This window comes from Octopus bimaculoides, chromosome 26 (assembly GCF_046866305.1).
Source record: "Octopus bimaculoides isolate indiv1 chromosome 26, ASM4686630v1, whole genome shotgun sequence".
NCBI lineage: Eukaryota > Metazoa > Mollusca > Cephalopoda > Octopoda > Octopodidae > Octopus > Octopus bimaculoides.
This window is the reverse complement of record NC_142953.1, coordinates 29,290,719-29,315,718: the sequence shown is the minus strand read 5'-3', so window position 1 is coordinate 29,315,718 and position 25,000 is coordinate 29,290,719. Positions and strand designations below refer to the sequence as shown.

The 25,000-nt window shown below is 38.5% G+C and overlaps 1 protein-coding gene and 1 non-coding gene across 4 annotated transcripts in view; one reads left to right on the top strand and one right to left on the bottom strand.

The window, feature by feature from the left end:
* LOC106871338 (uncharacterized) overlaps positions 1-25,000 on the bottom strand; it is a 377,312-nt gene that overhangs the window by 250,629 nt on the left and 101,683 nt on the right. The window lies entirely within an intron of this gene.
* Positions 5,874-5,946, top strand: Trnaa-agc (transfer RNA alanine (anticodon AGC)). The gene has a single exon. It is a non-coding gene; the product is annotated as a tRNA-Ala (tRNA).

Here is a 25,000-nt window from a genome sequence, read left to right as displayed (position 1 = left end):
ATGTCCTGTACCCAGATATGCACCTATATATACAGGTAGATGTAGGTATGAACCTACCTGTACGTATATATGCAAATACTCATTTATTATTTGTTTTTATATATATATATATGTCTACATGCACACACAAGTCTGCGTACATGTAGCTAAAGAAGTTTGCTTGGGTAAATAAGTTACTTGTTATTAAAAATAACTAGTCGAGGAACCTTTTGATACCACCTCGTGGATCATCATCACCATCAACATATACATACAACATCCGCTTTCCATGCTGGCATGGGTTGAACGGTTTGACTGGAGGCTGGTGAGCCAGATGGCTCCAATCTGATCTGGCAAAGTTTCTACAGCTGGATGCCCTTCCTAACGCCAACCACTTTGAGAGTGTAGTGGATGCTTTTATGTGCCACCGGCATGAGGGCATGAGACCAAGCTCAAAAGTTGTTTTTTTATGTGCCACCTGCACAGGAGCCAGTCTGGCAGCACTGGCAACGACCATGCTCAAATGTCACATTCCACTGGCACATGTGCCAGATATATATAACATATGGTATAATTATAAACATGGCAAATTTTAGCTATTTCTCTGCAGACTCATAAAAGGATGAACAACCTTAATCGATTTTTTAACCTTATTGGGTGTCTGCATCATTCTGACAGTCTCCAAAGAAACAAGCAGCCAAACTGTTTATATACTCAATGAATGCAGGAGTTATTCTATGAAAGAGTCCCTAATTTGCATACCGAAAGTGTTTAACACTCTATAAATACCAGTGGCCTGTTAATGGGGGTATAACAAATATGTAACATATGGTATATATATACATATATATACATACACTCATATATATACATACACTCATATATCTGTAATATATATATATATATACACACACACTCTCATATAAACACTCTCAAACATCTGTGTACATACATACATATATATATATATATATATATATATATATATATATATATACATACATACACATGCGCAAATGCATATATGTAGACTCATACACACATATACAGACAAATGTTTATATACATGCACAAATGCACAGATGCACACATACATATACACATACCTATACATGTATACACATACATATATACACACATACATGTGTAAATATACAAATGCATATATACATATGAATTATGAACGATAAACAATAGAAATAAAATACTCAATGTTAAATATATATATATATCTAATAAATAAACAATATATAATGTATATATATACATATATATATATATATATATATATATATATATATATATAATAAATGATAAATAATATATATAATATATATATATATAAAATAAATAACAAATATACATATAATATATATATATATATATATATATATATATATAATAAATGATAAATAATATATATAATATATATATATATAAAATAAATAAATATACATATAATATATATATATATATATATATAAAATAAATAATAAATAATATATAATACATATATATAAAATAAATAGTAAATAATATATGTATAATATATAATAAATTATATATATATAATATATATATATATATATAATAAATAATATATACATGTATGTAGGAGTGGCTGTGTGGTAGGTAACTTGCTTATGAACCACATGGTTCCGCGTTCAGTCTCACTGCGTGGAACCTTGGGCAAGTGTCTTCAATTATAGCCTCGGGCTGACCAAAGCCTTGTATATACATATATATGTATGTGTGTGTGTGTGTCTTTGTCCCCCCAACATCGCTTGACAACCGATGCTGTTGTGTTTACGTTCCCGTAACTTAGCGGTTTGGCAAATGAGACCGATAGAATAAGTACTAGGCTTACAAAGAACGGCGGTGCTCCAGCATGGCCACAGTCAAATGACTGAAACAAGTAAAGAGAGAGTAAAAGAGATATAATATATATATTTATATATATATATATAAAATAAATAATAAATAATATATATATAATATATATATTTATATATGTATATATATATATATATATATAGAAGAAAATGGATCTAATAACAATGGGAAACTCATGGTTTTCACTGGTATGTCTTTAATTAAATAGATACCAAAGATCGAAGAATGCTACCCTCTTCTCTGCTTCTTCTTTCTTTGGTATCTATTTAATTAAAGACGTACCAGCGAAAACCATGAGTTTCCCATTGTTATTAGATCCATTTTCTTCTCCTGTATAACCTAAACTCCGGTTTACCAACCGAACCACCTGCTAGCGTACAATCTTACAAAAGACTGTACCAACCCAGCTAATAATAGCCAGGAGCGACTCTGGATTTACTGAACCTTGGTGGACCCCTACCTCTACCCGGAATTCTTCACTGTACTCGTTGCCAACCCTTACCTTACTGGCGGCGTCCGTGTACATGGCTCGCACAGCTCTCACTAACCATTCTTCTATCCCTAGTTTCCTCATTGACCATCAGATAAGGGATCGGGGGACCCTGTCAAAGGCTCTCTCCATGTCAACGAAAGCCAGGTACAGAGGTTTATCTTTGGTTAGGTATTTCTCCTGCAGCTGTCTTACCAAAAATATAGCATCAGTGGTGCTTTTCCCTGGCACGAACCCAAACTGCATCTCATCTAAATTGATTCGCTCCCTAATTAGTTGGGCTATGACCCTCTCGGTGACCTTTGTTACCTGATCCAACAATTTGATATCTCTGTAATTATTTGTATCTAATGCGTCACCTTTACCTTTATAGCAGTCGACTATGGTGCTGCTACACCAGTCATTGGGTATGACTCCATTGTGTGTATATATATATATATATATATATATATATATATATATATATATTGGCACACGGGGACACATTCACATGCATACATACTTGGGGAAAAATAGGAAAAGCAAAATTACAAAAAATATTAAAAAATAGAAAAGAAACAAATGCAACAAAGAAAGGGAAAAATTAAAAGAAGAAAAACCAAGCAGACACTTAAAGAGAGGGAGGAGGGAGGGATAGAGAGAGGAGGGGGAAAGAGAAATAGAGAAAGAAAAGACTTGTTGCAGAATTGCTATGGAGGAGACTTGTGAAAATATTGTAGTATTTTCTCGTTTTACTGTTCACCACACAGATGAGTGTCTGCAAAGGGGTGTGTGTGTGTGTGTGTGTGTGTGTGTATGTGTGTGTGTATGTATGTAGATATGTATGTATGTATATATATATTATATCTGTCTCTTTCTCTGTGTATGTATGTATGTATATATATATATGTGTATATATATATATACGTACATACAGAGAAAGAGAAAGGTATAAATACAAACTGCAAATAATGTGGGTGGCTTATTAACAATTGAACAACCTCAGGGCAAATTTATAGAGAAAAGTGGTAGAGGCTACTAAGAAATACCAGCATAGTCCTGTTGCCAGACAAAGGGTCTTCCAGCAGCCACCTTCTTGACCCAGGGCAGCACTACCTTCTTCCAGGCCCTTGATGTAGGCCTCTGTGTTGAGTGTGAGGTCGTGTGGGGAGATGAGTGGACGCATAACGTTGCCATCACTAGTGACCACTCCAAACACCTTTGTAATCCCCATTAGACTCCTCCAACTCTTTCCAAATCCTCTGAACTCTCCCCAGACTGACACCCAAATACTCTGAAATGTTCATATTGGAGCTTCTGGCACGAATGCCAAACAGTACAGCATGTCATTTCCAAATTTCTGGCAGAGCGAATTATATCATGGTGCTGTTTTTTCTCACAGACAGTGCCCCACTGACCCTGGGAGTATGGCTACTGTGTAGTGGAGAAAATCAAAAACAAACAATGTGCATGCACGAAATTAAAAATATATAATGGTTACAATTTACCCACTGCACTCTGTATATGTGTGTGTGTATATATATATATATATATATATATATATATATATATGTATGTATAAAATATATATTTTTTTAACCAAAAAAAAATTGGTAAAAAATATAGTATCTGTTAACAATCTTAGCAGAAAACTCACAATTGAACTTTGTTGTTATTATTGTTATTGTTGCAATAAAGTATTTTCAACAGATCAATTTTGAGCTCTATTTAAAGTTGATATATATGTATGTATGTATGTATGTATGTATGTATACATGTTTATTTTAATGTCAAGTTGCAATGAAATGAATTGAACATTAAACAAAAGAATGACTCCCTTCTTTCACAAAGACGAAGCGACGGAACCTTCCGGTCCCTGACACTCCTCTTCTCATTTAAATGTCTCGAATCTTTTATTGTACGTTTCACGTGTGAGACTGTAGCCAGGCTGGGGCACCGCCTAGAATAAATGAATCGGCCCCACAACTTGTTTTTCCTTTTCTCAAGGTTCTTACTTATTCTATCAGTCTCTTTTGTTGAACTGCTAAGTTATGTGGATGTAAACACACCAACAAACTTCTTGCTACACAGCTTCACCCATGCCATATATATGTAAATATGATCCCCACTGGGATTGGTAATGTCAACAGCATATCTATCCATCCATCCATCCATCCACAAACCTACCTACTTACCTGTCTGTCTGTTTACCTACCTACCTATTTACCTATCTATCTATCCATCTACCCACAAACCTACATACCCACTTACCTACCTACCTACCTACCTACCTATTTATCTATCTATCTATCTATCTATCTACCTATGTACCTACCTACCTATCCATCCACCCACCTACCCGCCTGTCTATCTGTCTGTTTGTCTGTCTGTCTGCTTACCTACCTACCTGTCTACCTATCGAGCTCTTTCTCTCTCCCTCTCTCTCTCTCTCTCTGTCTACACCTGCCTGCATATATCCTTATACACACATATTTATATACATGCATGTTTCTTTCATTACATATATTCCCATACAAGATAATAAATAAGATTTACCAGAATAGAAAGGCAACAGACAACCATCGGAAAACCATGAGAAACACGAGAGAAAACTTCCCTAACCTACTTCTCTTGTCTAAAACACACACACGCACACACACACATTTACCTGTCTCTGTCTACATGCCCCTTTATGGACAGAGTGTGTGTGTGTGTGTGTGTGTGTCCTTTGAAGTTTGTTTCTGCAGGTGCCATACTTCCTGGTGAAACCATTGTCCATGTGATAAGGACAGAAATATGTGTATGGCTGGTTGTATAACTATGCTGTGAGGGTGGGTGGAGGTAGTATAGCATGCAGTGTCAGCAGTCCGGTAGTCAGGTATGTATTGTATATGCATACACACACACACACACAGGTGTAGGTGGAGGAATGGGTGTGTGGTTAAGGAGCTTGCTTTTTTCTACAATGTAGCTTCAGGTTCAAGTCCCACTGCGTGACATTTTGGGCAGGTCATCACCATTTCTGTAACCCCATGTTGACCAATATCTTCTCAGACAATTTGGTTGATGGAAACCCTGTAGAAGCCCCCTGTATCTATTTATATTTGGTGTCCATAAAGTCATGGGTGCAAATACTACAAAATTACTCAGCTTTGTGGAAACTCCATTTTATTTTCCTAGCTGAGATTTGAAACTGAATCACAGAATTCTCACTCACCAGATCCACCCTGCTATTGGCTAACCAAGCGGCGGGGCAGGTGGGTGGGTGAATCTCATTGTCCTGTCAAAGGGATTGATGAGTTTCCACTCAACCCCTGACCTGGGTGTGTCACAGAAAGTTCAAATGGACAGTAAGTGACCTAAATGTGCCTTAGCCACTCTTATAATGGTGTATCCATCCTCCTAGCTAGAATGGATCTTTATAAATACTAGTTCCGTAGGCAGACATGGACAGTCCAGCAGAGTGCGCTGAGAGAGACCAGAGAGATAGCTACAGAACTGACAGAGCAGCCACATAAACATATATATATGTGGGGAATTAGCTCAGATGGTAGAGCGCTCGCTTAGCATGCGAGAGGTACCGGGATCGATGCCCGGATTCTCCAACTTCCCGTTTTCTACTAGAGATTTCTTTTTTCACGGTGGTGCACCAGCATGACCGCAGCCACTTGGCTGAAACACATAAATAAATAAATATATATAGGCTTTGTCATATCACTGGCGTTCGATATCCCATCGCGTTTGGCCGTACGGCTTTTTAATTTTGTTTTCACTGTCCAATTTTACCTGTCTTGGTTTGTGTTTGCTACCTTGGAAACCTCTGTTTAGTGGGTTAATCCAGTACTTAGGAAGAAACTATTCTAAGAATAGTCCCTGCCTTATCTTCGAAACGCCTAGTTTTAGAATAGAGGCAGCTGATGAAGGAATAATTCTATAAGTGGCTTGTTTGTTTTCCTATGTGTTCGTTCTGTTGTCTGTAAACAAAGTCCGTTTTGTTTTTATGCTCCCATTCGTTTTTCTTACGTCCTGTACCCGGATATGCATCTATATATACATGTAGATGTATGTATACATGCACATGCTTATATATAATTTGTATTATATATATATATATATATATATATATGCTTCTAGGTATAAGAGACTATACTTTCATCACTTTGCCTGGTGTTAAAACACCTGGAAGTTATAGACAAATGAGATAACTCACACCTGGTTCCTTGTGTTTGTCCCCCCCCCCACCATTTGCTAACCGGTGTTTGTGTGCTTACATCCCTGTAACTTAGTGGTTCAGCAATGGAGAATGATAGAATAAGATTCTTCAAGGTAGTGCCCAAGCATGGCCTCAGTCCAATGACTGAAACTAGAAATATAAGATAAAACACATATACACGCACACACACAAATACACACACACACACACAAATACACACACACACACACACAAATACACACACACACGCAAATACACACGCACACACACACGTTGAGAAATTATCAAAAATAAGCAAAATCCTGCCAAAATGGTTTCGTAGGAATTGGAAATGGCAAAAGAAGGAAACAGAAGAAAATTCTTGGCTTTCTGTCACATCATCATCATCATCATCATTATCAATACTACTGTCATCATAATTACAATCATCATCATCGTTATAATCAGTGATCACCACACCTCCATCATCATCATTTCAGCCATAATCAACATCGTCATTGTCATCACTATCATCATCCTTGTCATCACCACCACCGTCCTCATAATTTCGAACATCCCCATCCCCATCATTGTCATTGTCATCATCCTGACCCCCCCCCCCCCCGCCGACTATGATGAGCGTCATCTCCCTCGTCGTCATTATCATCATCACCACCAACATCATAATCACCATCAAAATTACTACTCTCTCCATGATGATGATGATGATGATGATCACTGTCATCATCATCATTACCATCATTATCCTTTTATCTTTTCCATTCCAACTTTGCTATTATGACAAATGAAAGAACTCACCACAATAATAATAAGAAGAAGAAGAGCACCCGAATAATAATAATAATAATAATAATAATAATAATGATGATGATGATTACTATAGTTATTGTTGTAATTGTTGTTGCTATTGTTACGACTTTCGCTTCAAAGGAACAACTAGTGTTGAGAAGTGGGTGGTAGGGGTAGGAAGGAGGATAGTAGGTGTGTGTGTGAGAGAGAGAGAGAGAGAGAGAGAGAGAGAGAGAGAGAGAGAGAGAGAGAGAGAGAGAGAGAGAGAGGGTGTATGTGAGTATATGTGTGTGAGTGTACGTGTGTGTGTAGAGAGAGAGAGAAAGGTGTACGTGTGTGTGTGTAGAGAGAAACGTGTGTGTGTGCGTGCGCAGGTGGGTGAGATAACATAATCAGACAGTTTGACAATTTCTAATAACAAACACCAAAATTAGTGGATATTAATTAGCTGGCTTCACGATAGCCATTAATTAATTGTTAAGTGTGTATATATGTGTGTGCGTGTATGTGTATATATATATATATATATATATATATATATATATATATATATATATATATATATATATATCCTTTATCTTCTACTTGTTTCAGTCATTTGACTGCAGCCATGCTGGGGCAGCATGTTGAAAGGTTTCAGTAGAACGAATTGACCCCGACTCATTCTATTGGTCTTTTTCAGTTACGGGCACATAAGCACACCAAAATCAATTGTCATGCGGTGATGCCGGGGACATACACAGACACAAAGACAAACATAATATGGATATACACACACATACACACACACATATAAAAATTAACAGAAAGAGATAAAAATCAGTTTCAGAACATTTATAAATAGAAGGTCTTACGGCTGTTTCGGGATATTTTTTTATATCCCTTCATCGGAGACGGTATGAGAAAATGGTTAAGCAATAGTTATTCTAGATAAGATATGAAATAGAGAGCGAAGTGGAGGAATGAAAAGAGACGTGAGATATGCAGGGTTATTGCATCTGTAGATCCATTACCTTATATGTATACCATTCTGCCTAAATAATGGATCTACAGATACAATATCCCTGAATATCTCACATCTATTTTCATTCCTCCACTTCGCTCTGTATTTCATATCTTATCTAGAATAACTATTGCTTAACCATTTTCTCATACTGTCTCCGATGAAGGAATATAAAAAAAAAAAAATATATATATATATATATATATATATATATATATATATATATATATACATATCATCATCATCATCATCATGGGTTGGACGATTTGACGGGGGACTGGTGAACTAGATGGCTGCACCAGGCTCCAATCTGATTTGGCAGACTTTCTTCAGCTGGATGCCCTTCCTAACGCCAACCACTCCGAGAGTGTAGTGGGTGCTTTTACGTGCCACCGGCACGAGGGCCAGTCTGGCGGTACTGGCAATGGCCATGCTCAAATGGTGTTTTTACGTGCCCCCTGCACAGGAGTCAGTCCAGCGGCACTGGCAGTGATCCCGCTCATCTCTTCCACATCTGCAAATTCTATAGCACCAGCTCTCATCAACAGAGATGACCTCCCAAAAAAGATCCAGAGCAACTTCCAACTGTTTTTTCAGTTCATGACATGCATTCACACGTGATTGCTTTTGATCCCACATGAGCAAGCAAGACTCATGTATATACTGCATTTTAACATGTATAAGGAACACTTCTTTGTTAAAAATTAGGTTAAAAAAAACGGGAGTTTCTTAAACATGGATAGTATTATAATCCCTTACAATACCTTTTTTTTCCAAATTCTAAGCCCCAAAATTAGGGAGTTCCTTATACATGTTAAAATGCAGTACATATGTATGAGTGTGTTTGCATGTGTGTGTGTGTGTGTGAGCACTATAGATTAAGTAATACAGAATGCTTTACTTTTTCCTCCCCACCGACATTCGTGTCCCTGTCTGTCAACCACAGACAAGTCTTCAAACAATAAATACATATTATATATATATATATATAGTATATATGCATGACATTGCATGACATTGCACCGTAATATCATTTATCAAGTGTAATGGTTTTGTTGTTAAGGATATCTTGTTTCTGCTGTGGTGCCCTATCCCTCATTATCTCTCATGTATGCATATGTATATGTACACGTGTGTGTGCGTGTGTATATATATATATACACACACACACACATACATAGATATATACACACACAAGTACATATAGATATATATGTGTATACACTTATATGTATATGTGTACATTCACACCTCTCTCTCTATATATATATAAGGCGTAGGAGTGGCTGTGTGGTAAGTAGGTTGCTTACGAACCACATGGTTCCGGGTTCAGTCCCACTGCATGCAACTTGGGCAAATGTCTTCTACTATAGCCTCGGGTCGACCAAAACCTTGTGAGTGGATTTGGTAGACTGAAACTGAAAGAAGCTTGTCGTATATATGTATATATGTGTATATATATATATATATATATATTTATGTGTATGTATATGTTTGTGTCTGTGTTTGTCCCACCAACCTCGCTTGACAGCCGATGCTGGTATGTTTACGTGCCCGTAACTTAGCGGTTCGGCAAAAGTGACCGATAGAATAAGTACTAGGCTTACAAAGAATAAGTCCTGGGGTCGATTTGCATGGGTGTTTGTGTGTGAAAGAGAGAGAGAGAGAGAGAGAGAGAGAGAGAGAAAGAGAGAGAGAGAGAGAGAGAGAAAGAGAGAGAGAGAAAGAAAGAGAGAGAAAGAGAGAGAGTGTGTGTGTGTGTATATGTGTGTATAAATCATTGTGTCCTGGATATGACTCAAAACTGTACTTGGTGGTGTGGTTCAGGAGTCGCAGACTTTTGAAGAGTGTGGAGTTATTACTTATCCACTATTGTAGCCAGGTCTACTTTAACCCCAAATTGTAGCAACTCTCAGGGTCCCAGCTATGAAATGATTAGCAAGCCATGGAATTACCCTCAGAAGAGAAAGATCATTCACACACCCCAATGGACCCAAAGAAGAGGATGTGCTTCAGCTCCTCAAAGGATCATCTCAGAGAAGGTAACACCGTAGGAAGCCTGTAGCCTGATAACAACTAGGCTTGTGAGAGGAGAGAGCAGGACGGGCTCTGCACAAACCATATCTGTTATAAGGATAAACTCCTGCTGCGTTTTGGGGTAATTTATTGAATGTTTAAAAGGGCTAAGAGTGTAAACCCCTACAAAAAAATCTGATGGCAGGGACCCTAAGACAGATATGCATGGTTATACTGAACCAATATCTGGCATCTCCTGTGGATGCATGGATGCTGTGAATTGAATGTCTTGTCTTTCCTTTGAAGAGTTTTCATAACTGGTAAGAGTACGTGGGGTCAGCTGGGCCCCTGATTCTGGAAACAACCAAGACACAGCAGAGCTGATACTGTTACTCTCTCTCCAAACATGTCAACCAATGCCCAACCATTTATTTTTACTTGTTTCTGTGATTTGACTGTGACCATGCTAGCACACTGCCTTCATGGGTTTTAGTCGAACAAATCAAACCCAACACTTATTTTTTCAAACCAAGTACTTATTCCATTGGTCTCTGTTGCCAAGCAGCTAAGTTACAGGGATGCAAACACATCAGTACAGGTTGTCTAGTGGTGGTGGTGAGACAAATGCAGACACTAAGGCCTTGACTGGCTTCCATGCTGGCGGCACATAAAAGGCATCAACCGATCATGGCCATTGCTAGCCTCCTTTGGTCCCTGTGCCGGTGGCACATACAAAGCACCCACTACACTCATGGAGTGGTTGGCGTTAGGAAGGGCATCCAGCTGTAGAAACACTGCCAGATCAGATTGGAGTCTGGTGCAGCCTCCTGGCTTCCCAGTCCCGTCGAACCGTCCAACCCATGCTAGCATGAAAAACAGACGTTAAACAATGATTATGATATATATATATATATATATATATATATATATATCATGATGGGCTTCTTTCAGTTTCCGCCTATCAAATCCACTAACAAGGCTTTGGTCAGCCTGAGGCTATAATAAAAAACACTTGCCCAAGGTGCCACGCAATGGGACTGAACCTGGAACCATCTGGTTGGTAAGCAAGCTACTTATGACACAGCCATGAACATTATTAATAAAGAATAATTCTTTCATGAGGTTTATGACAAGGGGAAATATTTATTGGCATCGAAATGTAAAGTTATATTTAGGAAATTAACGTTTGCAGGTTGACTCTTCCCATAATAGTGAGCTTTACATCTAAAAAAACAAACAAATGATATATCTTTTCTGAATATTTAAATATATTTGTCATGTTTATTCATAATTTGCAAGAGAAACGATCCATTATCACAATAAATCACTCCAAACAACGCCAGAAGCCATTTATAATATACAACAAATCTAAAAACATACAAAACGATTTTTTTCTGCACATCTCTGCCCCATCGAAACCACCCATAGCTACATCAGACAAATTCTATTGATTCTTTTGCTACCCGGGTGGCATTTTCAGAGACTGGCTTGCATGCAGAATAATATTAGTATCTGAATCATTAATAGATAGAGATGATGTTCGTCAAGACTAAAGCTTCTCATAGTCGTGGCTTAGTAACAGACAGATAAAAATCCACAATATCTAACTCAAACTGAAAAAAAAATCCCGTGATTTTTTTTTCATTTTAAATATTATGAAATTATTCTACGTCTGACGAGCTTTTATTATTTAATAAATGGTGCTGAGGTGGAGGCGCAATAGCCCAGTGGTCAGGGCAGCGGACTCACGGTCATAGGATCGCGGTTTCGATTGCTAGACCCGGCGCTGTGAGTGTTTATTGAGCGAAAACACCTAAAGCACCACGAGGCTCCGGCAGGGGATGGTGGCGAACCCTGCTGTACTCTTTCACCACAACTTTCTCTCACTCTTTCTTCCTGTTTCTGTTGTACCTGTAATTCAAAGGGGCCAGCCTTGTTACACTGTGTCACGCTGAATATCCACGAGAACTACGTTAAGGGTACACGTGTCTGTGGAGTGCTCAGCCACTTGCACGTTAATTTCACGAGCAGGCTGTTCCATTGATCGGATCAACTGGGACCCTCGACGTCGTAAGCGACGGAGTGCCAACAACAACAAATTGTGCTGAACTACTTTTCTAAAAATAATTATAAATATTTTCTCACTATGCCTAAAATCTGTTTATGTAGGATTGCTTAACCTTCATTTAGGGTGGCTAGCAAACTCATTTCTTTTATGATCCTTAAATGTTATGTAAAATTAGAAATGCAACGATAGGGTTCTACTATATTTTGTGTGTAGCAGCATTCTACTTACGTTCTAGGTTAATGAATTTATAAATATTAACATGGGATTATGTGTGTGTGTGTTTGTGTGAGTATGTGTGTATGTAAGAGGGATGCGACTGGATAATAAATGTTTTGTAAGCATTTTAAACTAAACTACCGAGAGGTTGTTTTTATCAGAATTAACATATATCTTATCTTGGTGAGTGAAAACAAAAACAAAAAAAAAAAAAGAGACACGAAAAAGGAATAAGAAATCAGGTTAGTCTTTTAATGATTTGGTAATTAGTTATCCAATTCCCGGAATTTGATGTTTTTTATTAGATTATTGAAATCCTGTCTCCAGAACATGACATCTGATATGGCTTGTGTTCAGTGCTTTCGGAGTCGCCAGGAAACCCTGTTCTGTGTTGAGCAATAACAATTGAGAAATGGGTAGGATGCATCTTCAAATCCTCTCTTTGGTTCTCTGCTCACACCATGATATATTCTGAGTCCCTTGTGACAAGCCTGTTGCATATACTATTTTTTTCCCTTTTTGTCTTTCTTTTTACTTGTTTATATATTTATAGATATATAAACTTATAAATATATATTATGAATATAAAGTGTTATACTAATACATCTGTTTGTTTTCTACACCACCTGTCTTCGTCTGTTGTTTTTTGTGTGAATTCTCCCTATATATATATATATTTCTTTTACTTGTTTCAGTCATTTGACTGTGGCCATGCTGGGGCACCACCTTCAAGGGTTTTAGTCAAACAAATCAACCCTAAGAGATATATTTTTTTTAAAGCCTAGTATTTATTCTATTGGTCTCTTTTGCCAAACTGCTAAGTTACAAGGAAATAAACGCACCGACACTGGTTGTCAAGTGGTGGTGGGGTACAAACACAGACATAAAGACACACACACACACATACGAAGGGCTTCTTTCAGTTTCCATCTACCAAATCCATTGACATAGCTTTGGCTAGCCTGAGGATATAGTGGAAGACATTTGCCCAAGGTGCGATGCTACTTTATTTTGTCTCTTTGTCTTCTCTCCTGGTGTTGTATGAACATTTAATGCGGTTTTAGAGTCAAGTTTTGGCTGCTATTTCCAGCGTGGTGGTATCTCTCAGTTACCCTAAATTATAATTTTAAATAGTTATATATATATATATATATATATATATATATATATATATATATGCCTGTACACTTGTATACATATATTTCTTAACACCAGGATGTGTACTCCCACTGCCCCTCCCAGTGTTCCTTCACCACGCACACCACACCCCCTCCCACCATGGTGGATATTGGTGGTGTCGCGGATGTTGTTGTTTGGCAGTGTGTGTATGAGGGGGGCGTTATTGGAAGTGACTTGTGGGTTAGTTTATCAGTGAACACCAGGCAGAGGTCCTTATAACCTTTTATTTCATGTCTGTCTGTCTGTCTGTCTGTGTGTCATGTGCGTTGGGGGTAGTGTGCTGGTGGTGGTGGTTTCTCCAAGTAACAGCTTCAAATAACAAAGGATAACAATGACAATTTACAGGCAACCATCACCACCACCACCACCACCACCTCTGCTGCTGCTGCTACAATTACTACTACTACTACTACTACTACTACTACTACTACTTCATCTTCTACTACTACTTCATCTTCTACTACTACTACTACCGCTGCTGCTGCTGCCACCGCTACAATCTCTACTGCTGCTGCTGCTACTACTATTATTACTACTACTGCTGCTGCTGTCACCACCACCACCATCATTACTACTACAACCTCTGCTGCTGTTACTACTACTACTACTACTACTACTACCACCACCACCACTATTATTACTACTACCACCACCACCAACACCACAGCTGTCATCACTACAACTATAAATCACAACCACCACCACCACCACCACCACTACTACTACAACCACCACCACCACCACCACTACTCTTACAACCACCACCACCACCACCATTCGAACCCCTTATCACTCTTCCCATCATTTCCCATCGTGGATCTCAATGGATCTCGTTGTTTACGTCAGGCATCTCAAATACGAAACATCATAACAGAATCTCTGCCGGCCATAATTTCTATAGAAAACCTGCCACGGTAACCTTAAGGAGCGATGTGAAGTGCACTGCTAACACACTAGAACACAGTATTGCTGTTGTTGTTGTTGTCATTATTTAACGTCTAGTCTCCATGCTGGCATGGGTTGGGCAGTTTAATGTGGGAGCTGGCTAGCAGGGAGCTGTCTGGACTCCAACTGTCGGTTGGGGCAAGGTTTCTTATGGATGGATGCCCTTCCTAACGCCAACCACACGACAGAGTGTGCTGGGTGCATTTTACGTGTCGCCGTCACAGGTGCATTTACGCCGCAGCTCTGGCACTGGTGTGTTAGTGCAGCACCGACATGGTTGCCTTAGCACAACACTAGCATTAACACAGCACTAGCATGCGTGCATTTACACACTACTGGCATGGGGGCATTCACACAGCATCACCATGGATGTGTTAGTGCAGTACCAGCACAGATGCATCGACGCTGCACTGTATGGACATCTACATGTATATATAGATGCATATCTGGGTACAGGACATCACAAAGAAACATGAATACCCCCCCCCACACACACACACTTATACACAAAAATACTAATATCTTTCAGCTGCACCATTTACATTGCAGTGCAGTGTTGTTATTCCTTGCATTGCCAATGCATAATTTTATGCACCATGTTGCATAGTTTTAATGCCACTTGGTGCACTTCATAATTGCAATTATTAACATTGAAACCAACCACGACGAAGCCATCAACGGTTAAATTAACAAACTGTCTGACCTAATCCTTACCTGTTGCAGTATAACGGACGGCAGCAACCCATAGCCTTTTTTTTTCTTCTTTTTTCTGATCTGATCTGATGTATCAAGGAAGTGGGGAGAGAGGGGATAGATTGATAGATAGATAGAGGAGAGACAGGGAGACATAGATAGATAGATAGATAGATGGATAGATGGATGGATAGAGAGAGAGAGCTGCAGTAGCGCAAATGTATGAACGCTGCATACGTATGCATGTGTATGTAAGATATGTGAGGAAGAGTGAGAGGAAAGTAATATGTAGAGAGGGGGGTTGTAATATGTATAGAAAGAGGGGGGTTGTGGGAGAGTGAGAAGGACAGAGAGAAGGGCCAAGAGACTGTGTGTGTGTGCATATCTAAAATGTGTACGGAAGAGAGAGAGAGGAAAGGAATACATGCAGAAGGGGGAGAAAAAACATAAGTGTGTGTGTATATATATATATATATATATATATATATATATACACACACACACAAAGAGAGAGAGAGAGAGAGAAGGAGAGAGAGAGAGAAAGAGAGAAGGAGAGAGAAAGAGAGTGTAGTAAATGTGAGGAAAGGTGAACAGAGATTGAAGATATAAGAAACTTGTCGAAGAGATACACATGAGAACTTTCCAGAACTGCCGGGACTCACCTGAAAATACAGAAAGAAAGAAAAAGAAAATGAAATTAACCTTTGCTGCACTGATTAAAGTTTTTCTTAGTTTTAACATGCTTAATTATATGCAAATTAATGCTCAAGACTTCTTTTTATAGGCTGTCATCACCATCATTTTAATTCCTTCTTTTCTGTGCTTGCATGGGTCAGATAAAATTTTTTGAGGTGGATGTTTATACAGAGGGATGCTCTTCATGTTGCCAAACCTCACCTAGTTTACAAGTAACATAATGTCTCCTCATGATCAAACGTGTTTTCACAGAAGATAGGAGATGAAAGGCACACACACACACAAACACACACACACACAAACACACACACACACACATGACTCGTCCAGCGAAGTGAAATCATAGTCATATGGCTGTGCCTATAGTACAGTCGTCGTCATCATCAACGATGTTTAATGCCTGTTTTTCAAACTGGCTTGGTTTAATCAGCTTGACAGGATCTGATGAGTCGGAAGACTGCTATAAACCCCTTTGTCTATTCTGACATGGTTTCTACAGCTGGATGCCCTTCCTAATGCCAACCATTTTACAGAGTGTACTGGGTGCTTTTTTTACATGGTACTCGCCTCAGTGAAGTCATCAAGTAATTCACAAGACAAAGTAAAAAAAAAATATCTCTCAATTGAGGAAGGAGTTGTATAGCGGAAGGTGGCTTTATGCCGTGTGATGAGAGGCTAAGGCAGGAAAGAGTTACAGAAACAAGTGTCTTACAGTAGAAGAACTACACAGCTATCCCAGTTGCAATAGGAGGAACTTCTTAAGGCCAATCATGGGGCAGGAATTTGACCATTCTAATAATTCACTATCAGTATGATGAAATAGTTGAAATGGCAGGGTTAAATGTCTCAAGTAAGATTTGAACTCAAATTCCAGGGATGCATTGCAACAAGATCACTATAAATCGGTCAGCTATTGGGACATACACATTGGCATTGGAAAGTAGATTCATAATCTTCAGTTATGGGTATTTTTGGCAAAGTTCTTTAGATGATATACACACCTGCCCACACATACGTGTGTGCATGCATACATAAATTTAAATAAACACACACGCACATATACATATATACACACAAACATACATGTACACAGTCATTAAAACATGCATAAATATACATACATAAGCACAAATAACATGTAGATAAGTGTATATAAAAATACACACAGCAACACACAGACTTTCAAATAATTACATACATGCATACATGCATACATACAAATGTGTGTTTGTGTGTGTGTATGTATTATATGTACGTATGTATAAATATACATTGATGCACATAAACACACACACATACACACACGCGCACACACACACACACACACACAGAGAAATATTCACAGCAACACATTGATGGTTCGAATAATTCTATATACATACATATCAACAAGCATATACATAAACATACGTAGAAATAAACATACACACACATACATGCATGTATATACACACTCATATATTCACAAAGAGATGCACACACGCACACAAACACACACACACACACATATATATATATGTATTCTCAAAGATTAGTTTCCATTATGAAGCACAATGGCAGAGCTATTTATGGGGTTCTCTCAAGGAAGCAGATATCTCGAATGGAATACTCTTGGGAAATGGCTGCACAGTAAATCTAGCTATCGGTGCTTTATGATATGGAATGGTAAGGAACAACAGGAACAGTAATAGGAACACAACAACAACAACAACAACAACAACAACAAGGACATCAAGCACCACAACAACAGTAACAAGAAGAACAAAAATACACACACACACGCACACACACGCATATATATATATGTGTGTGTGTGTGTGTGTGTGTGTGTGTGTGTGTGTATACATATGCATATATATATACACATATATAAATATACATAAATCCATATATATATATATTGATATTTACATAAACATATACACTAAGAAGCACAATCACATGTGTCTATCTACGTAAGTGTGTGTGTGTGTGTGTGTGTGTGTGTGTGTGTGTGTGTGTGTGTATATATATATATATATATATACACATATTATACATAATGACACGTATACTCATATATATGCATACATATTATAGTCATTGTATAATGTAAGTACATATGCATACATCATATATATGTATATATACACACACACAGAGGCATACACACATACATAGATACATATGCATGCACACACATATTGATATATACAATGTGTACAATATAGGCACACAAACACACATGCATACACACACACACACACACACACACACACACATGTACATAGATGCACATATATACTCCTTGATTTATTAGTCCTGTATAATCCATGTCACAGAGTTCCACTCAAACATAACATCTCTACACAGACACAAATAGAAACAAATACACATCCATACACAGCTGCACACACACATTTACACACTCTTAGTTACACACACACACAGACATCTATACATACACAGACTCACAAATGCATATGCACACACACACACACACGGATCCATATCTACCTCAGCCCTATACTTTTCCACACAAGCTCTACGGATTAATAAGTTTAGTGGAGTTATCTGGATTAGCAGCATCATGATATCTGACAGATTATATCCCTGAATTTCTGATTGCATACATTCATAATTATTACATTTCTACACAATGTATGTAGGCATGTATGTATGTATGTATGTAGGTGTGTGTGTATGTATACATGTATGTGTGTGTGTGTGTGTAACCATCATCATCATCATCGTCATCTCTATCATCATCGTCATCATCTGTCATCATCATCATCGTCATCATCATCACCATCATCATCATCTGTCATCTCTGTCATCATCATCACCGTCATCATCATCATCTGTCATCATCATCATCGTCATCATCATCATCGTCATCATCATCACCATCATCATCATCTGTCATCTCTGTCATCATCATCACCATCATCATCATCATCTGTCATCGTCATCATCGTCATCATCGTCATCGTCATTTGACATCCCTTTCCCATGCTGGCATAGGTTGGACCCTTTGACAGAAGCTGGCCAGCCTGAGAGCCACACCAGGCCCCAATTGTCTGTTCTGGCATGGCTTCTATGGCTGCATGCCCTTCCGAATGCCAACCACTTTACAGAGTGTAGTGCGTTAGGGTTTTACATGTTCTACATGTGATGTGACTTTGGCACATGTGCTATCTACAAGTGCTTTTGATATGACACTGCATATGGTTACTTCCCCGCATGACACCAGCACGAGTGCCTTTTATGTGGCACCAGCACCCATGAGTCCACAAGGCAAAGGCCTCTTGGCTGTCAGAGGGACATGCCTACATCTATGGATGACCACGATTTTACTTAGTTTGATGCACATACATTACATATATATATATATATATATATGGGAGAATATACAAAAAATAGATAGATATATATATATATGTATATATAATAATAATTTTGCGAAGAACCACCACGGTGCAACTCACACGATGAGGGAGATCAGACACCATCAAGAAAAGCGTACTATACAGAATACTAATTTAAAAATCTAAAAAATCCAAGAGAAAATTTGTAATACATATAAACTATGAAATATTGGACTAAAAATTTACATCAGTTTAGTAAGTTTATAAAAACGAAGGTGGACGAAAGTCTACGTGCGTTTCATGGCCACATAAAAGTGGAAAATATTTGGTCAATCTACAAGGAATCGATCAAGATAAATACCATTCATAATGAGGACACTCTTCAGGTCAAGTAACTTCAAAAAACGTATCCTAATATTTACAAATGCGATAAAATAAGAAAAGTAGAAAAATCTGTACGTTTAAGCAAAATTTAGTACAAAAAAAGTGTCAAGGTTTTATAATAATAAAAATCAAATAACAATAAATATCTGCCAAGTTGAAGGCATAAAACGTCTATTGGAGAAATATTATCTGTAAAAAAGAAAAAGAGGGAGAGTGTGAGAGGGAGAGAGGATAGAGGAGGATAGTTGAGCCCATGTTGCGCAAAGGAGCGAAGAGAGAAGATTAATCCTTGTTCACGGTGCAAACGGGAGTCCAGATGGCTCCTGTGCAAGGATAATCCGAACACAGACAGGTGCTGCAAAGAGTGACCGGTAGAGCAGAAATGGCGCGAGACCAGGGTATCATTGCTGAGTCAGATGTCTTGGAGGTGTTCTGCGAACTGGTCAGCCAAGCGACGTCCCGTTTGCCCAATGTATAGAGAAGGGCAGCGAGAGCAGGAGATGCAGTAGATGATATTGGTAGAAGTGCAGGTGAAGGAGTCGGTGATATGATAGGGTCGATGATGGGTGCTTGTGAGGAGGGTGGTATGGGAGAGGTAAGGGAAAGTGCAGCAGCGTGGGCGGGAGCACGGGAACGAGCTGGGTTGGGAGGTTAGGTTAGGGAAGAAGCTGCGGACCAAGAGGTCTCGTAGGTGTGGGCTCGTTTGAAGGAGGGGAAGGATCGGTTAGGGAAGATGTGTGAAGTGAAGGGGTCGGACTGGAGTCACCAGAAGGCTCGGAGAATGGTGCGTTGGAGAGGTAGGGTGGTGGGGTAGTAGGTGTGGGGAAACAGGAGATGGCTGACAGTGGGGTGGGTGCGAGGGGAGAGAGCAGATGCATGGTCCACGGAATGTACTCTGGCAAGGGCAGTGTGGATAGTGGTGAGGGGATATCCACATAGGATGAAGTGGCAAGCCATGAGTTGAGACTGAGTCTCAAAGTCATGATTGTCACTGCAGTGCCTGCGTAGAGAGAGGAATTGGGAATAGGGAATGGAGAGCTTGGTGTGTTTAGGGTGGGAGGAGGAGAAGTTGAGGTATGAGTGTGTGTTTGTAGTGGATGGAGGTGGTGAGAGTGGAGGGATGAATGCTGACCGAAACGTCAAGAAAGGCGACTGATGTGTCGGAAATAGTGCAGGAGGAGAAGTGGAGGGCAGGATGGAAAGATTTGACAAAAGAGAGGAAAGAGTCTAGATATTGGCAGGAGAGTGAGGTTGCACCGATACAGTCGTCAATATAACAACCATATAGTTTGGGAGTGGGACCAGTGAAACTTGAGAATATTTGGGTCTCAACGTAGCCAACAAACAGGTTCGCATAGTTGGGGCTCATTGTCAATCCCATGGCCACTCCTGAGAACTGCTGGTAAAAATCACCAGTGAAGGAGAAGCAGTTGAGTGAGAGGACAAGTTCAGCCAGACGAACGAGTGTGGATGTGTCGGTGGATTCTCTACCTGGACTTTCTACTCTTGTACACTTCAGCTGCACCTCTTCTGCCCATGGATTACACTGGACTCCTGTGTCGTGTGAATATGTTCTTAAGTGTTCTTTCAATCACTGTTAAGGCCATACAGTCGCAATGCATTCATGAACCAGCATACATACATACATACTTACATACATACATGTATATATATATATATATATATATATATATATATATATATATACACATATGTAAATGCACATATCTGTATATAAATGTACACATGCCTACATACAGATACGCATACACACACACCTCATTTGTAATTAATTAGGAAAAGTTTAACAAAAAATACAAAAGAAAATATTAGTAAGTATATTATAAGAAAAATGCCTTTTCTTACGACCCCTTAAATTCATCTTTACTTGGTATCCCTTTACTTTCTCACCCCCTTCTTTTCAGAATATCATTCTCACCAGCTCAATATTTAATTAGGCAACTCATTAAATGTGCACTTTTACAGCTGGATTATTATTATTATTACTATTATCATCATCATCATCATCATCATCATCATTATTATTATTATTATTATTATTATTATTATTATTGTTATTATTATTATTATTATTATTATTATTATTACGATTATTATTACTATTATCATTGTTGTTGTTGTTGCTACTATTGTGGTATTTTTAATACCAGATGTTGAAAAAAAAAAAAGAAATATGTTCAGCAGCTAATTATCTAATTAGTGCTTGTAAGTGTTACCTAATTAAGACTGTTGACCTTGATTTGCAAAAGAAAGAATGAAAAAGAAAGAAAGAAATCAAAATAGAAAGAAAGAAAGGAAGGAACGAACTAAGGAAAGTTAGATGTATGAATAGATAGATAGGGAGGCAGGTAAGTAGATTGGTAGGTAAATATGGATATTTGATAGAAAGATAAATAAACTATGTAAATAGATAGACAGATATCAGATAGATAGACAGACAGATATATAGAAAGGTAGATAGATAGGTAGGTAGGTAGGTAGGTAGGTAGGTAGGTAGACAGACAGATAAAGAGATCGATACATAGATGGATAAGTAGATAGGGAGGCAGATCGATGGATGGATAGACAGACAGACGGACGGACGGACAGACAGACAGACAGACAGACAGACAGACAGACAGACAGACAGACAGACAGACAGACAGACAGACAGACAGACAGACAGACAGACAGACAGACAGACAGACAGACAGACAGACAGATAGGCAGGTAGGAAGATAGATAAAAAGATAGATAGATAGATTGGATAAATAGATAGATAGATAGATAGGTAGATAGGGAGGTAGATTGATCAATTGATAAATAGATAGGTAGGTGGGAAGATAGGTAAAAAGATAGAGAGATGGATGGATAGATGGCTATGTAGACAGATAGATGGACAGACAGACAGACAGATTGATAGATAGATAAGCCTTGGAGACAGCAGAATAATGCGGGACCTTTGTGTGCGGTTTCCTTAGATCACCCTAAGTGAACAGCCCTGCTGTTGGGGTTTCTGTTTATTTATTTATATATTTTGCTGAAAATTGTTTTAATATTTTTTTTTATGTCTTCATTGTTCTTGTGTCCCCTTTCGATAAGTGCAAACCCCACACTTTCAAAGTTGCAGAATTAAAACCTCTATTATATGCAAAACAGGAAAAAGTTGGGGGACAGACAGGAAGGGCATCCAGGATTGGATTAAAATTCCCAACCTCACAATTCTACTACTCATCCAACTCACACAGGCATAGAAAAACGGACGTAAAAACAAGCCAACAAATATATATCTCGTATTTTTGTAGCAGCCTGTCTTTCTATATCGAAATATCAGTCATGCTGTGCCATGCGATATTGTGCTGTGCTTTTTTTTTTAGTTTCCCTTGTGGCAAATGAAGAATTTAAAAATACAAAAATATGCACATCAGCATCATCATCATCATCATCATCATCATCATCATCATTACTATTATAATTATTATTATTAATCATTATCATCATCATAATAATAATAGTTTGGAAAATTTTTTAACAACATATTATTATTATTATTATTAATAAACGTTGACAAATTTGACAGGTGTCATTTGCTAAGGGCTGAAAAAAAAACCCTTTTATAAATATGCATTGAAATAATGCATAGCTGTGTGTATATATGTGTGTTATTCTGTATAAATATATGAGTGTGAATGTGTGAGGCTGTGTGTGTGTGTGTGTGTGTTTGTGCACATTTGTATGAGTGAGCTCATGTTTGTGTGAATGCGCAAATGTGTGTGTGTGTGTGAGTGTTTATTTGCGGAAATGTATGAATTCGTGCGTGGGTGGGTGTGACGTGTGAGAGACGACAGCGAAGGGAGAGGAAATGCCGGGAGAGAAAGCAACAGCAGTAGCTACAACAACAATGACAACAATGACAACAAATTATACAACTATGAGAAGTACAACAGCAACAACATCAATATCAGCAACATACAATCTATGATCTCTCTCTCTCTCTCTCTCTCTCTCTCTCACCTATTGCTCACAGAAAGAGTAAATACTCCAAAGATACTTCAGTATCATTGCATGGCTTGATGGGTAGAGCGTCGGGCACACAATCATGAGGTAGTGAGTTCGATGCTTATACTTATGCTTTTCCATGCTCGCATGGGTCAGATAGAATTTGTTGATGCCTTTGTACAGCCAGATGCCTCTCCTGTCACCAACCTTCCAGCAATTCCACATAAAGTAATATTTTCCCATAGCCGGACATGTTCTCTCTACTCTTGACCCTTACCCAATTACACATGCCATCTCTCTCTCTCTCTTACTCTCTCTTGTCCTACGCATTGTCATAACCATCACTATCCTGCCGCTTTCTTCAACTCCCTCCCACGGCCGTCCACCTTCCCCAACTCATGCATCACTGGTCATCCATCGTACCCTACAATCAACCTTCAACATTCCCCAATTTTAAAAGCTGCTACCTAGCACCAATTCCAATCCTACCAGCCCCATCTTTTGTTCCTTTATAGCAATCCTGCAAAGCCCTACCACCAACACTCACACTCCTTCTGTCACGGGGCATTTCTGCTCCCTTTGTACCCCTGAGGATGCATCTGGACACACATATACATGTACACATACATACATACATATGCGCATACACAGTACAATGATATTAAACAAAAGACAAAAGAATACATGTGCGCATGTGTATAAAATAAACACTCATGGATTTTCACATGGCACAGACTCAATTCCTCTCAACGAAATTATTTTTCATTTAGTGTGCTCTGGAGCTAATTAAGAATTAATTAGAGCTATAACGAAAGTCTGTGAGTGTGAACAAAACATGATCCAAAGAGAGAACTCTGAATTCACCATTACAAAGAAGATACACTTGTGTGTGTGTGTGTGTGTGTGTGTGTGTGTGTGTGTGTGTGTGTGTGTGTGTGTGTGAATGAGAAAAAGAGAGAAAGAAAGAGTAGGGGGTGGTGGTGGTTGGATGTGGGTGTGTGTGATTATGGATATGCCTCAACACGGATCATTGAATCTGGAAATCTGACATAGCTCTGGTCCATCTGAGCACCAACAGCTTCTCCATCAAACTGCTCTCAATAATAACACA